The 12,956-nt window shown below is 43.0% G+C and overlaps 1 long non-coding RNA gene across 1 annotated transcript; it reads left to right on the plus strand.

The window, feature by feature from the left end:
- Positions 1–3,460: 3,460 nt before the first annotated feature.
- LOC140737203 (uncharacterized) lies at positions 3,461–12,680 on the plus strand. Its single transcript, XR_012101074.1, has 4 exons — positions 3,461–3,552; positions 8,112–8,226; positions 10,136–10,241; positions 11,787–12,680. It is a non-coding gene; the product is annotated as an uncharacterized lncRNA (long non-coding RNA).
- The last annotated feature ends 276 nt before the right edge of the window (positions 12,681–12,956 follow it).

Below are 12,956 nucleotides of genomic sequence, written 5' to 3' on the forward strand. Positions count from 1 at the left end.
AGCTTCCACTATGGCCTGGGCTTCTTTCTCCACCGCGGAGTGCCGAATTTCAGGGCCTTGAAGGGTACGAGAGAAGAATGCTACCGGCCTTCCTGCCTGATTGAGGGTAGCAGCCAGCGCGAGGTTGGAGGCGTCACTCTCTACTTGGAAGGGAATGGTCTCGTCCACCGCATGCATCGTTGCTTTGGCAATGTCCCCTTTAATGCGGCTGAAGGCCGCGCAGGCCTCGGCTGAGAGGGGAAATGCGGTGGACTTGACCAGGGGGCGGGCCTTGTCTGCGTAGTGAGGGACCCATTGGGCGTAATAGGAAAAGAAGCCCAGGCACCGTTTGAGGGCTCTGAGGGTGGTGGGAAGAGGGAGTTCCAACAGGGGGTGCATACGGTTGGGGTCAGGGCCAATGACTCCGTTCTCCACGATATACCCAAGAATAGCAAGTCGGGTGGTTCCAAACACACACTTGTCCCTGTTATAGGTAAGGTTAAGAGCTTTGGCCGCTTGGAAAAATCGTTGGAGGTTAGTGTCGTGATCCTGCCAGTCGTGACCGCAGGTGGTGATGTTATCCAGATATGGGAACGTGGCCTTCAGTTGGCACTGGTCCACCATCCAGTCCATTTTCCCCTGGAAGACAGAGACACCATTCGTGACACCGAAGGGGACGCGCAGGAAGTGATAGAGCCTGCCGCCCGCCTCGAAGGCAGTGTAGGGGCGGTCCTCCGGGCGGATGGGGAGCTGATGGTAAGCGGATTTCAGGTCTATTGTTGAATACACCTTGTACTGAGCTATCTGATTGACCATATCCACGATGCGGGATAGGGAGTACGCGTCAAGCTGCGTGAACCTATTGATGGTCTAGCTATAGTCCTTGACCATCCTATTTTTCTGCCCTGTCCGAACAACAACCACCTGGGCCCTCCAAGGACTTGTGCTTGGCTCAATGATCCCCTCCCTGAGCAGCCGCTGCACCTCCAATTTAATGAAGGCCCTGTCCCCCGCGCTGTACCTCCTGCTTTTAGTTGCCACAGGTTTACAGTCGGGGGTCAGGTTGGCGAACAGCGATGGGGGAGGGATATTGAGGGTGGAGAGGCTGCAAGTGGTGTCAGTAGCGCAGCTGTTGGCATGGTGCTGGGTGTGATGTGTGGGTCGGTGTGTGTGTGTGGTCAGTAGCGGGGTATGTGACGAAGCCCCACAAAACTGAGGATTCCTGACAGTGATTGGTGGGAGGGGCCCGTCATACTCCATTGTCACACTTTTCAGGTGGCTCTGGAAGTCGAGCCCCAATAGCACAGGGGCACACAGTTGAGGCATGACCAGTAACACAAAGTCCCGATATTCTGTGCCCTGCACCACCAATGTTGCTGCACAACCCCCCCGGATATCTGTGGAATGCGATGCAGAAGCCATGGTGACCCTCTGGCTTACAGGCTGTGTCACGAGTCCGCAGCATTGCACCGTGTCCGGGTGAATATAACTCTCAGTGCTGCCCGTGTCAAACAGGCAGCTAGTCCTGTGCCCCTCCACCAGGATGTCCATTATTGACCTTGCAAGCTGGTGTGGGGCGCTTTGGTCAAGGGTCAGGGAGGCCAGAGTTGAATCGCCGTCTTGGTGCCCGGTAAGCACCCATGGGTCGGAGGTGGGGAGAGGTGGCGCCGACAAAGATGGCCGCCCCCATGCCTCGCAGGAGGCGGGCAGGCAAGATGGCGGCGACCAAGATGGCGACCCCCATGCCTCGCACGCGGTGCTGCTCGACCCCACTTGTGGTTTAGACTTACAGGCCTTGGTAAAGTGGCCCTTCTTTCCGCAGCTGGAGCAGGTAGCTTCTCGGGCCGGGCAGCATTTTCGGGGGTGCTTTTCGAGACCGCAGAAGTAACACTGGCGGACTTGCGACTGGCAGCAGCTGTGGTCGATTCGCCGGAGGGTTGTGGGGAGTTCACGGACTCGCAAGTGGCAGCAGCTGTGGTCGATTCGCCGGCGGGTGGCGGGATCTGCAGCATCCATGGGACCGGCAGGAGATCGTGCGGCTGGACAGCGTCAGCGTTGTGCAGCGCAGCCTCCAGCGTGTTGGCCAGCGCGATCGCCAACTGTAAGGTAAGATCGGCATTTTCCAGCAGCCGCTGGTGCACGTACACTGACCTGATCCCCTTAACGAAGGCGTCTCGTACCAGGAGCTCCGCATGCTGTTCCGCCGTCAGTCCCCTGCAGTCGCAGGCCCGCACAAGTGTCTGTAGGGCCCGGACAAACTCAGCACTCGACTCTCCAGCCCGCTGCCACCGTGTCGCTAAGCGATGTCTTGCGTAGACAGTGTTCACCAGCCGCAGGTACTGTCTTTTGAGGGCGTCCAGTGGCCCCTTGGTAGGTTGGCAGGTTCCTGATTGGGGAGTATACCCACGGACTGACCCTGGAGAGGAGAACTCTGTGCATGATAGCAGGCTCAGTCACACAAATCTCCTCCAGGTACGATTGGAAGCATGCAAGCCAGAGTTCAAAGGCAATAGCTGCTTCGGGAGATTGAGGATCAATGTCCAATTTGTCTGGTCGTAAAATGCTCTCCATGTTTTAAAATTGCAGCTAATAAAATTGATGCACCATCAATAACTCTGGGAGATGGGAGGCGAATGATAGGCTTTTATTAGCTGCAAGAGACCACAATTAGCAGCAAGAGACCACCACACAACATCCTGGAGACTGAGGGAGGAGCAGTGCCTCCAATCGCCTTTATACAGGGGTCTATGGGAGGAGCCACAGGAGCAGTCAGCAGAGGGGCGTGTCCAGACAGGTATATGTAGTTCACCACAAACGCTTTACCTTTTACACCTATCACCTCCCTGCTTCTCACTTCATCCTCCCTCCCTCCTTACATATCTTCAACTATCACCTTCCTGCTTGTATTCCTTTCCCTCCCCCCTCCTTTTTCTAGATTCTTCCTCCTTCCTTTCCAGTCCTGCTGAAGGATCTCAGCCAGAAACGTCGACAGTTTATTTTTCTCTATAGATGCTGCCTGGCCTGCTGAGTTCCTCCAGCCTCCTCAAAGATGAGGACACCCAGGAACTTAACAGTTCTCCAGCCAATGTAATCCCTCTTCTGTTCCCAAAATTTTGGTGCTCATTTTCCATGTCTGCTTGCCAACTTCTGATTAGCTGCATGGAAGTTTCGGATGTAACACATTCACACTATTTGTGTGGGAGTTTTGAACTTACACATAGACAGAAATGCAAGTGCCTGCGGTTCTGTGCAGAACTTCCTCAGTAATCTTTTTTTAAAAAATCAAACAGCTTTAAAATGTCCTATTATTATCAGAACAAGAACATGAACAATACAATGAATGCAGATTCATCACATCTACTGCTGTATTCATGACCAATTCCTCACCTCAGCCACTTCTCAAATTTCAAAGCAAATTTTTTTTATCGAAGTTCACATATGTTACTATGTACTACCTTGAGTTTCATTTTCTTGCAGGTACTTACAAGAAAAAGGAAATGCAGTAGAATTTTATCTAAAACTATACATACGCAGGCAAAATCTGACAGACTACAAATATGCAAAAGACAAACTGTAAGTAAAAATAAGGCTGAGAGTATGAGTTGTAAAGGTCCTTGAAAGTTAGCCTGTAGATCATAGAAACAGTTTAGAGTAGTGGTAATAGATATAATCTGTGCCAGTTCAGGAGCCTGATGGTTGTAGGGTAATGACTGTTCTGAATCTGATGGTGTGGAGCCTAAGGCTCCTGTGCCTCCTGCCCAATAGTATTAGTGAAAAGAGGGTTTTGTTTGAATGCTGGGGATCTTTGGTGCTAGATCTGTTTTCTTGTGGCAGCATTCCACATAAATATACTCAATGGTGGGGAACTTTGCTGCATTAAGCCCACATTCCTTGATTCCCTTAATATGGAGAAATCTCTCATTCATTGCCGAGTTTACTCCGTGCTTGAGCTCCCATAGCCCTCTTGGGTAGAGAATTCTAAAATTCACCACCCTCCTCTAAGAGAATAAATTTCTTTTCAGCTCAGTTTTGAATGACTGATGTAGTAGTTTTGAAGTAGTAGATACAGCCCAGTCTATCACGGGTAAAGCTATCCCCACCATTGAGCACATCTACACAGAGTATGGTTGCAGGAAAGTAGCATCCATCATCAGGGGCCCTAACCAACCAGGTCATGTATTCTTCTTGCTGCGGCCATCAGGAAGAAGATACAGGTGTCTAAGGACTCACACCACCAGGTTCAGGAACAGTTAGTGCCCCTTAACCATTATGCTCCTGAACCAGAGGAGATAACTTCATTCAACTTCACTTGCCCCATCACTGAACTATTCCCACAACCTATGGATTCACTTTCAAGAATTCTTCATTGCATGTTCTTGATATTTATTGCTTATTTATTTTTAATGTTATTATTATTTTTTCTTTGTGTACTTGCATAGTTTGCATAGTTTGTTGTCTTTTGCATACTGGTTGTCAGCCGTATTGGTGCGGTCTTCCATTGATTCTGTTGTTTTTTTTTTATTTATTGCATATGCCCACAAGAAAAGGAATCTCAGCACTGTATATAGTGACATATATGTACTTTGATAATAAATTTACTTCGAACTTTTCAACTTTGATCACTGACCTTGAGACTGATTTCTGGTTCAAGAAACTCCTGCAAGAGTAAATGAATAATTCCCTTGTTCCCGCCATGGACAAGACCTATATTTATGGTTAATTCAAAAGATCACAACGGTTTGAATCATGCTTAACCCTATCTGCTCTGAAAATCCCACAATTGAGTGGAAAGTCCAGGCCCAAATACCATGATTGAAAGCCAACCACAGGTGATGATAATTGTAGTGCTACTTTCAAAATTAGTTCAACAGCAAGTATTCAGGAATACTGCCCACATTAGTTGACACAACTGAGTAAAGAAATTGAATAAATTACATATTGTTAACAACAGTGAGTGGAATTGAAAGCACCTTAGGATTTATAACACATTTGCACTTAGTAAATGTGCTTTTGGCTCATTTTGAAGAGTAAATCACATTCCTAAACAGCAGTGAGAGACTGTATCTGAAATGAGCAGAGATTATTCCCAGTCCAAATTTATAGGCTCCAAATTTTTAGTTTTACAACCAGATGTCCCGGACAGACAATAGACCACTTGGATATAGAAATTAATGGTTAACTTTGGTGTTATAGTGCCGCCTTGATAAGTTGATCACTATTAAGTGAGAGACATACAGATAGATTTGAACAGTTCAGCAATCAGAGTGCTTCAGTGGTGTTCAGTGCCAAATGTATTTTTGAATTGAATTTTTAACAGAACTTCTTAGAATGGGAGCAGAAGTTCCCTCTCTATATGCTGCAGTCATTCATACTTCACCCTGTGTTCCATGTACATACAACCCTCCCTTTTCATTCCTTCTATATAGATGACAAAAGCAATCAATAAGGTAGGTAACTTGAAATTAAAGTCTGTGCCAGCAGCTTAACAGTGCTAAATTGAGTTTTGGACTTCCAGAGTTTCTGTAGACCAGGGGTTCCCGGCCTTTTTTTATGGAATGGACCCGTAGCATTACTGAGGGGTCTGTGGATGCTGGGTTGGGAACCCCTGCTGTAGACTAACTTTCATTTCTCACTGTTCTCTTCAGTCATTCCAAAAATTAAATAAGAAACGGAACCAAAGATATGCAAGAAGTTACACTGAATGCATTTTATCTAGTTTTGGTCACTAAGCCTGAAGGTAAAATTCCTTTCCTTGTCGTCCATGACCTGCACCTCAAATTCATCATTACCTTTGGGACTTCTAACATCTGAACCTCATTTGACCTCAAGGCTCACTCATGTCCTTCCATCCTCTGGTTCTGGTTTCCTTTGAATTCCACATTCCTTTATGCTATTATTTATTTCCTCTCTGCCCACATCATTCATTTTATTTTTATCAATTTTCTAGACAAAGAACTGCTTATTAAAGCCAAAACAAAACTCCAAATGCTGAAAACTTGGGGAAAAATATCATAAAACACAGGAAAACTCACCTAGTCAGGCAGCATATGCAGAAAGTGGAACACTTAAGATTTCAGCTTAAAGAGGTCTCTGAAACTCTCCTGAGCTTTTTTAAAATTAAATTGTACATTCCCTTCCTTTTCCATCAAGACTGAATGTAAATGAGGTAAAATCCCAGTACAAATGAGTCACCTCTAAAAATAAAGCTTTCAAAATACTATTTATATCCATCTCATGCCAAAAAGGTGTCATGCAAATTTTCAAAACATGTGTGGAACATACTTCTTATGATATTAAGAGCAAAATTTCCAATCTCTACTGATTTGAAATTGTTTGGTGCTGTATAACTTGAGCTATTAGACTCTAGGTCGAAGCTATTCCAAATGACAGACATTGGAATTTTATTCTTGCCAGTAGCCTGGCTGAAGTGCAGTCTAGGTTTCTTGAGCAAAAGGGTTTTGTGTGATGCAGTGCACCACAATTTTTCACAAAATGGCTGTTCCAATTATATGGCAATTTTGTTTGAAAGAACACTGTGGAAACCATACAGAAATTGCAGATTCAACTCTTGTATTTCACAAAGAAGTCAATAAAACCTGAAACTAATCAGTAACTGGTGTTGAATAGGTTCATAAAATTTTCAATGTCCTATTGCTTTTGTATGAGTTGGTAAGTCTGCCTAATGACACAAACTAGGATCTACTTCTTCCTCTGATATTTGTCCAGAATAAGATATTCCGTTCAGTGAACTGCAGGATGTCAAGACCATTTGTGGCCTGCTGTGTATTGCACACCTTTGTGCAGCTGCAGATGAACAGTAAAATACAAGATCTTGCAAGAGTAGCAGTAACCTAGAAAGGATGCGAACCAGGTTGCAGAGCTACATAGGATCTCTGAGGCGCATTGACAACTGTGGGGTTCATTCAAGATGCAGCAGTTGCCTCCTCTGTGCTTTTCCTTCCACCCACACAAAGCTACCTCATAGCCGTCTACGATTGCCTTAACTGATTCCCCATTTGAAAGTCACACTAAGAGACTATTTATCATTTATGCAACAATGGCCATAGAGAAGGAAGTGGTCAATTAAATATTTTTGTGCGAGTACCAACAATAAAACCTTTGCAGCCGAACACATGTAAGACATTCATGTGCATGCCTTGTTCCTGCTGCATATCTTTACATTTTCTTATAAATGATTCATTGTGGTGCAACTATTGTGGTTACAGCGGGAGAAATGGTCACAACACACCTCACTGGTCACATAAAGTTATTGAGCAGAGAGGGCAGCTCAGTGAGGCACTAAATAGTCATGTTGGGATGCCTATTATCCTATTCAAGGTGATATTCAGAGCTTGCTAGCCTCACTTGCTGCTGAAGTCCTATGCAACCATTTCACTGCACATGTGAGTGACATAGAATTTTATCACCAGCTGATTGTGAAATCCCCAACTCCCCTCCTTCAACTACACCTTCTGTTATCCCAGCTATTTCCAGCGCTTCCTCTTGATCAGATAATACTTTGTTGCTAGATGGAGGGCTGCCGCTCCTACACTCTTTGTGCAACCGTCTGCTGTGAGAAGGGAAAGAAGAGACTGATGAGTGAGAGTAAAGCCATGTTCGGCATGGATGTCTTGTTATTTAATTACATTACCTTCACCAAGTCATCTGTGATTAATGTCCTTGAGGGTCAAAATTGACAAGAAACTTAAGTTGCATCAGGCACATAAATACAAAGGATACAAGCACAGATCACAAGCTGGGTATCCTATGGTGAATGACTTATCCTCTAACACTCCTTTCTACCATTGAAAAGGCACAAGTCAGAAGTATGATGGAATACTTTCAACATGCCTAGTGAGTGCCACTCCAATAACTTTCAAGAAACTTAACACCATCTAAGCCACTTTATTGAAAACTCATCAGGCACATTAAAATTCATTCCCTCATCATTAATGCATTGTGGCCATAGTGTTTACCATCTGCATAAGGCATTGCATTTACTCACCTAGACTAGAGCACGTGACAAACGCACAACTTCTGTCGCCAAGAAAGCCGATGGGTGTAACTCCCACTTGTGGGTTCCAAGTTGCAACCTAATCTGATAATACATTGCCTTTCCTCTGATATCACAGGGTCTAAATCCTGGAATTCCTTATCCGACAGCATCATGGGAACACCTTCGCCAGAGGACTGCAGCAGTTCAAGGCAGCAGCTCTCCACCAACTCCTGAAGCATATTGGAAAATTGGTGAGATTCCTTGTCAGTGATGTCCAGATCTCAAAAGTAAAGAATTAAGAATTGCAGGACATCTGTTGATGGGGAGAAATGAGGTTGTATAAAATTAAGTCTTGATAGTGGCTGCAGAGTTGCTGATATGAAACTATCTGGAGAAAGAGGGATGTGGACGTGTAGGCTTAGATATGAGACATGACAAATTAAGAGTGAAAGTTATATAGGGTGTGTGGTTGGAGTAATTACCCACATGACCAATGAGGTGAGGGTGGCACTGTTCACTGAGTTGAAAACATTATCAAAATACATGCTGCACTGGTCAGCACCGAACATGGGACCAAACTTCTAGTGCTGATTTCAGCCGCCATTTCCAAAATCCTTGACACTGACTGCAAGCTTCGCCTTCCCTTCACCAGGGAAAATAATGGCCCTGGGTGCCTTATTATCTCAAGACAACAAACACCCAAGCACCTATGAATTTGAGACCTGGCTTAGCATGTCCATTGTCTATCATCCTCTCAGTGATGTGGTGTGAAGGCAAAAGAACAGAGAGACAGGAACAGAATTAGGCCATTTAGCCCATCAAGTCTGCTCCACCATTTCATCATGGCTGATACATTTTCCCTCTCAACCTCATTCTCCTACCTTCTCCCCACAATCATTCACGCCCTGACCAATCAAGAACCTATCTACCTCCACCTTAAATACATCCAATGAAATGGCCTCCACAGTCATCTGTGCCCACAAAATTCACGAATGCATCACACTCTGGCTGAAGAAATTCCTCCTCATTTCCATTCTAAATGGATGTCCCTCTATTTTGAGGCTGTGTCCTCTGTCTCTAAAGTCACCCAATATATGAAACATTTTCTCCACTTTCACTTCATCTAAGCCTTTTGAGATTCAATAGGTTTCAATAAGATCCCCCCCCCCCCCCATTCTAAGTTCCAGTGAGTACAAGCTCAGAGCTATCAATTGCTCCTCATGCGATAACCCTTCCATTTCCGGAATCATTCTCGTTAACCTCCTCTGAATCCTCTCCAATGTCAGCACATCCTTTCTTAGATAAGGGTCTAAAACTGCTAACAACACTCAAATACTTACTTTTATTTATATCTTGTCTACTACCTTCAACTCTTCCTTCCTTTTTAAAGGTAAAAGTTATTTGCCATATGTACATCAAAGCATAAAGTGAAATGTGTCGTTTCGTTTTTTAAAATTTAAATCCTTACCATCTTCGCTGGACGACAAACCACTACAATCCCCAATCGGACCCTCATTTGTCCATTTCCCAGAGACCTGTCATTTGCCTTCCTCCATAAAACTCCTATCACCTAATGCCACCTTCCATTCGCTACCTGTCTTCTTCAAAACTTGCTGCTATCTCTACCCCACCCAATCCTAACTGCTCAGTTCTAATCCTCAGTGGCTCTGCTTCCTGGATCTATTCCTATCATGTACGATAGGTAGAAGGTTTGGGTGGGGGGGGGGGAAGGTGGGATGGTATTTGGAGGATGAAGCCATTCAGCGAGAGTGTTGAAAATGTTGGGATGAGGGGAATTTAGAGGGAAAGAAGTTCTAGGATAGTTTTGGCAAGGGATGGAAATCAGTGAGTCTATCCATTGGAGGTTCAGTAATTTTTGCCAGTACTTTTCTTTGTGCAGCTTCAAAAACACTACTTAGCATTTGGATCATGTCTTTCAGTCTGTATGATCTGAGAGTTTAGGTGATCCCTCTGTTAACTTGAAGAACAGGAGAAAGCCTGGGGCTTGTCTGATGCTATACCCAGCAAACTGAGACTGAAGCAGAAAACAATGATAAAATAACCAACAATGCATAATGTTTGAAGGAGCTCCTGTACTGCTTCAGTATGATGATGGTCTGTCCTTGGGTCATTTAATGTTATCGAGTGTGTCTTATGCAGAGACCCCAGCTCACAATGGAATGCAGCCCAGGGACCCACCCAGCACAAGCAGCTGTCTGCTCTCCCGGAACTGCTCCGACAGCCTGTGAAGATCATAGCTGTCAAGGTGATCAACAGTATTGAACTGAATATTGACATTCACATCATTAAAAATATTTGGGTCCTCTTAACAGAGTGTGAATAACATTGAAGATGGTTAAAGTTGAAATCCATATGCACACTTCAACACATTTAAAACTATTTGAAATGCAAGTCCTTACTAATTTTCCTGCTGGTAGACAATTTCTCCCACTAGCTTCAAAGGACTCACTGAATTTGTGCCAATTTAAACTGACACAGGCTCAGAGGAAATATTGTATGCTTGAGAGTGAGAGCTGGGAAATTGGTTCCATCCCCTCAAACTCCATGAGGAGCTCAGAAGTACAATGCACATGTTCTGGTGCTGGGAGCTGTGCTTGGGATTGGCCCAATTATAGGCTTATCTACTGGCCAGTCTGATTGGATCTCATTAGAAGCTAGCCCTTAATATTCATCTGTAGTTGCATGAATGAGAGGTTTCATGTATTTTACAATGCTGACATGCATCAGAATATTAAAGTTGCACAACCTAAAAAGAGGTAAAAATTCTTACCAGTAATCAGCAGATCAACAGTAAGTAAGTCGATGCAGGTGAATCATTAGGCTTATGTACACCAAAGGACCTAGTAAGATACAGTATACAGTAGAATTCGTTATCACATGCCTTTTGGAAATAGAATCATAACATTAAAGATAAAAATTATATCTTTATGTAGATAAGTAAAAGTGGGATTGCTCTGGAGATTTTACTAGAATCAGCACATTGAGCTAAGTGACTTTCTTGTGTGCTGAAGTCACCTAATTGAAGTTACAATTACAATTAATGTAACATTGCATTAACTGTTAGTTCTTAAGGCAAAGTTCATAAATTTGGTTATAACGAGCCTTCTCATGAGTATATATTATAAAATATGGGTCAAAGTTTAATCATATTCTAGAGGATTACAAATTAATGTTAGCAGTATCTTTCATGGGATGTGTTCTTTGCTTTTTCTTTCACTGCATCAGTCATGTTGCTTACTTTAGCAGCAGGGGAGCCTCTTGAAAGAGGTCAGATTTGTACCAAATAGCAAACCAAACAAGTGCAATGGCAGCAACTGAAGTGAAAAGGAAGTATTCACCTGGCTTTTATTTCTATTTGCCATTCTCATATTATCTATTTGAAATAAAGATTAATTTTCTCATAAAGATTAACAAAGTACAGTACTAACATGTGTGCAGAAATACATCCTCAGTATTATTACATATTCCCATGTAGTATAATTATCAATTGACCAAATATAACTAGACAAAAACAAATCAGCCAGGATGGATGTCCCCTTAAGATTTGTTTGAAATGTGTAATTTATTAGCATTGTGACTTCCTTTTTTAATTTCAGATTCATGCTGTTGTTCTCCTTCTATCAATCACACTTTTTTTGTTTTAAGACCTCTTTTCTCACTTCCACTTTTACCCTTTACTCACTGCTTTCATTCACTCTGAGAGCAAATTGTCTTTCTTTTCCTTATTTTTCTTTGTAATTTTCCATGTCAATTATTTTATTCATCTTTCCCTTTCTAATTTTTTTTCTAGTTCCCTCACTTCTTCCTATTGACACTGCCAATCTCTACCCGAATTGAGGTGCTGAATTCCCAGCCTGCAAAGGATTTCGGAGGAAATCAAAGACTTTGTGTGCTTCAAAATGGATATCCTAACTGAGGACAGCCAAGTTTCTTTGAAAGACATGTCTCTAAGAAAGCTCAAGTTGCTTTGGGATGATATGAATAATGTCCAGACAGCGCAGAGAAACACATGCATCACAGAAGTTGGAAAGCTAGAATAAGAGAGAAGCTCATTATGTCTCTTGCAAGCCTGAGGAATGCTGATAATATCATAAATATGGAAATACTTGGGGTTGTCTTTTGGCTGCGTGAGGTGGAATATAAGGAACAGCTGGAGCTCGATTCATGTGCACAATTCCACGCAACAGGTTACAAATCTCAACTAAGCTATTGGCTCAATCCACCAAGGCAGTCGCAGAGCAAGAGGAAGACAGAAGGCACAATAGCAAATCAATACATGCTATTACAGGCATTCAAAGGCTCTGAAGCAAAATTAATGTCACCCTTCTCAGATTTGGGAATAACATGCAGAAGAGGAATGGATGAAACATGATATGATAAGTGAGAATTTTAAAAAGTTAATTTTGAAGATTCAGATGTTGCAGAGGAGTAGATGGTTTTATCGCCTTGGATCAAATTTGTCTTGCATTAATAGAATGAAAGCCTCCCTTTCTGGTGGCTGCACATATACTTTATAAAATAAATATGGATAGTTTCAATAGAGTTTCCACACTTCATACAACCATGAAACTAATATTGTGTTTGATTCAGTAGACAACAGAGAATCAGTATCACGAATGGAAAAATGTTGCACTGGTCTTAATCAGTAGAGATTGAAATGTTTGTTGATTGAATAAATGGAGTAATATTTCTTATGTTATTGAATGATTCACTGCTACTTTTCTTCTGATGAAAGGTAATCAACCTGAAATGTTTACCCAATTCTCCCTCCACAGATACTGCCTGATTTGCTGAGTATTTCTGACCTTTTCTGGTTTTATTTCCATACAGCTATTATTTCTTATTCTTATTCAGAATAGGATATGTGCCAACTTCTTCTGATGAAAAGATTTCTGTTTAACTAGAAAATGGATCACCTCACTTCCTCTGCAATTGCACAATCATTTTTTCCCATAAAATA

The sequence above is a fragment of the Hemitrygon akajei genome, chromosome 12, assembly GCF_048418815.1.
Source record: "Hemitrygon akajei chromosome 12, sHemAka1.3, whole genome shotgun sequence".
In the NCBI taxonomy this organism is placed as follows: Eukaryota; Metazoa; Chordata; class Chondrichthyes; order Myliobatiformes; family Dasyatidae; genus Hemitrygon; species Hemitrygon akajei.